Consider the following 4,853-nt stretch of genomic DNA (forward strand, 5'->3'; position numbering starts at 1 on the left):
CCAGCTACAGGGATTAACCTATTTTGGTACCTAAAACTCCCAATTAGGGATGGATAGATTCCAGCTATATGATTACCTGACACCCGCTTCATGAAACGCACGTGAACTGTGCCTCCATTGGCTGGACAGGGCACATCAGACTGGACCACCAATGAATGAGCACCAGGTAGGTACGCAATAAATGGACAAAAGGTATAACACTTGAGAGAAACAAAGAAAAGGTGCGTTCATCGCTTGGCAACTTCCTCCAGGTGATACCACCACAAACTGAAGCAGTAAACCTGCACAAGACGATTGCGTGCTGGCCAGACGTCTGTCTTCCCGTGTGCATCCCTGGGGCACAGTGGATGGGGAGAGCCCTTGCCCGCTTGCTACTGTGTATCAGTAAAGATCTCCAAGTTATCAACCGGATGTGCTGTGATGGGTCATTTTAGGGATATTGCATCCTGCCCACAATTGAGTATCGGCAGCTGTTTTTTAAACTCAAGCCAACAGGTCATAGGTTTGTTGCAAGAAAATCCTAAAAGGCCTGTTTACCGCTACTGCGTGTAGAGTGATATTCTGAAATTCCTATGCTCAATGCCTGAACCCTTCAGCAATGTTTGAACTCATTTAACCGAAATACAGTAATCAAATTGTAAACTCAAAAGGACCCGACTGCATTTTAAAAATTTCATTTCTATTTTACAAGCAGCAGAAAAGGTGGGGCAAATTATAGTCCTGACATTTCAGCATATTAAATCAAGTTGCTACTGTCAAGTAACCTTATTAGTCACAGCACTAAAAATAAAGTGAATTCTTCACAATGATTCATCATGTTGCTTCCTAATCAATGGTAAATAAGCCTTGAAGAACTGTAATGACTGTAGACATTTAATAAAAGCACAAGCAGCATTTTTGTTGCTTGCAGAAAAGTAACGCATTCAGGCCCACAGACTCGTAACTTCAATAATTTGTAAAAGTTAGAATGGCATCAACATATTCATCCATATTCTAAACACTCCAAGTTTTCACTCTATTTTTTATACCATGTCTCCATGAAGTCACTTCATTTGTTTCCATTTTCTTTTTATAAGTGAGCATCTTTATTGTTGCTTGTCACACTTTCCTCCCTGGAATTCTTGGTAGTTCTTTTGGAAATTCAGACCCTGTGTAATTTAAACACCAATTTGGAAACCAATTTTCTCCTATCTTTACACAGGCATGTCAACTAATCCTTTATCTCAGAAGGCACAACACAGTATTTAAAAGGCAAATTGACTATTAAATTAGTTAAGCTCAGACTCCATATTGTAAATATGGCCCACTATGCAAAGCAAAACTTAGATTTAGGCATCACTGACTTTTTTTTTCCAACTGGGACAGAGAAATTAAAATATCCTGACATTTTTCTGGCACAGGTGCTTCTTGGGGTTCTTTTTTTATATATCCAATTTTAAATTGCTGTAAAAATGTATTGATAAATGGAATCCTTTTTAAAACACTGTGTGAGAATTGAGATGTTACCTTTGCAAGCATATTCTGTTGTACATTGACAAACATCCTTTTAATAATAGAACTGCCCCACTTTGCAAAAAGAGAGACAAAAAAAGGGTACTTATGTTACTCTCGCTTACCAAAAATGACAAGTGTACTGTATTTTCACTGGTACCATAAACAAATCTCCATTTCCCAGCTTTTATGGGTTGGCAACTTCTCTAATCCCATATTTATTTCTTCTTCAGTATAATACATGCAAGGCACAAATCTCACGTGTACGTTGCTAGTTAGAATTTTTTACTGGTAAGCAATCTGAGGGCCAAACGTCTCATCGGTTTTTTGCAGCAAAACTCCAGTTTGCTTCAGTGGGAAAAGCACTGTGACCTAAAGGGCAATTCACCCTAATATTGGCTGAGGCATACAAAGTTTAATCATGACTGAATTGCAGAGTCTAATGATTCAATTATACTCTCAATTCACCTCCCTCCCAGGAGAAGGTCTTTGAGATCAAGCTGAAGACTTGTTTATATTGGAGTATTATGGTGCTGGGACCTTGGCCAGAAATTCCAAATTCAGAGTCAGATTCAATAAAGGACTTAGTTCGTACACACAAGTGCAAAGCTTTTAAGGCCTTTGGCCCCTGGAATGGAATCCAGAACCCCGAGTTAAGGTGCTGCTTAAGTTCACGATACGGGACGAGTCAGGTATGTTGCTTGGGATGACTTAGATAGGCATGCTTGGAGGTAGGACTAGATGATCTCCTGAGGTCCCTTCCAGCCCTGTGATTCAGAACAGGATCCAGAACAGCTCATGCATGAAACAAGGAGCCCCTAAAGTCCGCACTCCCATCACATAGCCACTCAAGCCACTAGGAAATACTGAAAACCAGAGCAAGTCTTAGATTCTACCCTAAACAGGCCTTACTCAAGGCTGCAGGAAGGTATCTCCATTCTCCTCATAGTCATAGGCCTAAACCATCTCATGAGGGCAGGTGGCTGCCCATCACTACTTTCAAAGTAATGATTGCCCCAAAACAGACTAGTGGTTAGAGCACTTACTGTGAACATGGAATTGTTTCTGGGAGGATTGTGATAAGCCAGGCCCACTGGAACGTCACTGTGCTTGGCTCACATATGATCCTATTAAAATAATGTGTTGAGGAGCTCCTGGGAAAGACCGAAAGGACTTCTGCCTACAGGAAAAAGTTGGTGAAACAGATACTTATGGTGCTTCCCAGACAGACCTCAGCCCCTGAAGGCTCTTAAACAGCTTAAATATGTGTGATATGAAAGCTAGATACACAGGTTTCAAAATAGGAGCTTGTTAAAAATTTTAATTAATTTGTTCATAGAATGGGCCAACTCCTTTCAATGGCTAATAATATCAAGGAAATTTCAAAATATGTAATTGTGTAAAGCCAGTAAAATCGTAATATGTATATATATTTAGCCACCTCTAGTAACGGTTTTTTTCCCACTGAGAAATACTGCATGTACCAATAAAATCTATTTTAAGGGCTGAAAATCTCACAAATTGGTAGAATTCTCAAAATGAAACAAGCATTAAATTGAGAATATAGTAGACATTAAAGCAATACAGCAAACATAATCTTAAAATGAAATTATGTTAATTAGAACACACTTTTGAGCATAAAATGTGGGATATCACCCAAGAAAATGATTCAGACTTCACATCTTATGAACTAAATCCTAGAATTCCAAAGTTTTCAGCAAACTTTCCAAAACAAATGCTATTACAGCTTTAATTCCAGTGTACTGCCATCTACATTTGGTGTGCAAGGGTTCAGTGCTATTAAATAGGGACATTCTACTTAAGCTAATGAAAAAAAAAATCTCCATATCAGTGGAAAAAACAAAGGGCTTTCTTTTTGCAGCTCTCAGGATCTTCCACATTCATTTTTTTGTATTAAGGCAGCTATCTAATCGAGTTAAGTGTTGAGACTTGACACAGGAAACCCTACCAGTTCATATTGTCTCCATGCCACGTGGAGATCCTTTCATAGTTTCATAGTTTTTAGGGTCCAAAGGGACCTCAATAGATCATCGAGTCTGACCCCCTGCCTTGGGCAGGAAAGAGCACTGGGGTCATGTGACCCCAGCTAGGTCATACGACCCCATCCTTAACTCACATCATGATTATAGTGGCAGTGGAAGTGGCCATACAGGCAGTGGTTCTCAACCTTGCTAGACTCAAAGCAGCCCATGGAAAATGCCAGCTCTTAGTTTTCACTTGTTTCTTGACTACACAAAAATAATGTAACGACTCTGCTGCAAAAAACTCAGACCACAACAGGCCAGGATATTTTTGACGCTGTGGTTTCCTAGTTGAAATCTCTCGGCTTATCTTGTGAATCATGTAACAGTGCTAATAGCATGCATCAGCTTTAAAAGGATCTGGTGGCAACCCCAAGAATCACTGAACCAGAGCCTGCAGGAGAGAGATATGCTCTACGAAATCCTAGGAGCAGCCTGCCTTATGGAGAAAGTGAGTTTATGAAGTACAATTGCTTTTCAAGTTGCCAATAAAAGAACCACTCTAGGGAAACTGGAGAGTTTGGGCACTAACCCAACGTACCTGTGTCCTTTGCTAGAATAGGACTACATTTCAGCTTATTCACGGGGGCTGAGTTTTCAAAGTTCTGAATCATAACATGAAAATAACAAGATTATATCTAATTAACAATTAATTCTCTACCATCATTAACTCAGAGCCCATTCAAATATTTTTCAGGAGGCATAAACAAGTCACACTTTACTAATTAACCACATCTACTACTCATCCAAACCTCCTATTTAATGAGCACTTGCCTCTTTAGATTCAGAGATAAAAGATTAATATTTTAAGCAGCATATACTAGAGATATGTTGACACGGGGAATCTGTTATACTTCAACATTTTCACTCTATTACTTGCAGGGCACTTTCTGGATTAATAACCTGGTAAGAGAGTGACTTGTTATAGTAATGTTCTATGGAGATACCTAAGAATAATTTGCTTCTGATTGGAAACATGATTTTGAAGTGGACAATTAACATGCTAAATTTCACAGGCACGTGTCTGAGCAAGATTTGTAATTAAGTCTTGCATTCTCCAAAAAGCACGTGGCAGACACATTGATTTCATTGCAAATTGAAACTATAGGTCCCTTATAAAATAAGGTTTACACATCATCAATTACATATATCCTAAGTGCAAAATAAAATAAAATAAATGTAAAGTACCTCTATGGCCCATCATTGCCAGAGGATCTGAGGACCTCACAGTCTGAACATGTATTTGCTTCCCTACCTCACAGAAGTCCTGTTAGTCCCATTTTACACATGGGGAACTGAGCCACAGAGAGGCTGAGGCCC

This window comes from Alligator sinensis, unplaced genomic scaffold (genome assembly GCF_000455745.1).
Source record: "Alligator sinensis unplaced genomic scaffold, ASM45574v1 scaffold571_1, whole genome shotgun sequence".
NCBI classification, from domain to species: Eukaryota; Metazoa; Chordata; order Crocodylia; family Alligatoridae; genus Alligator; species Alligator sinensis.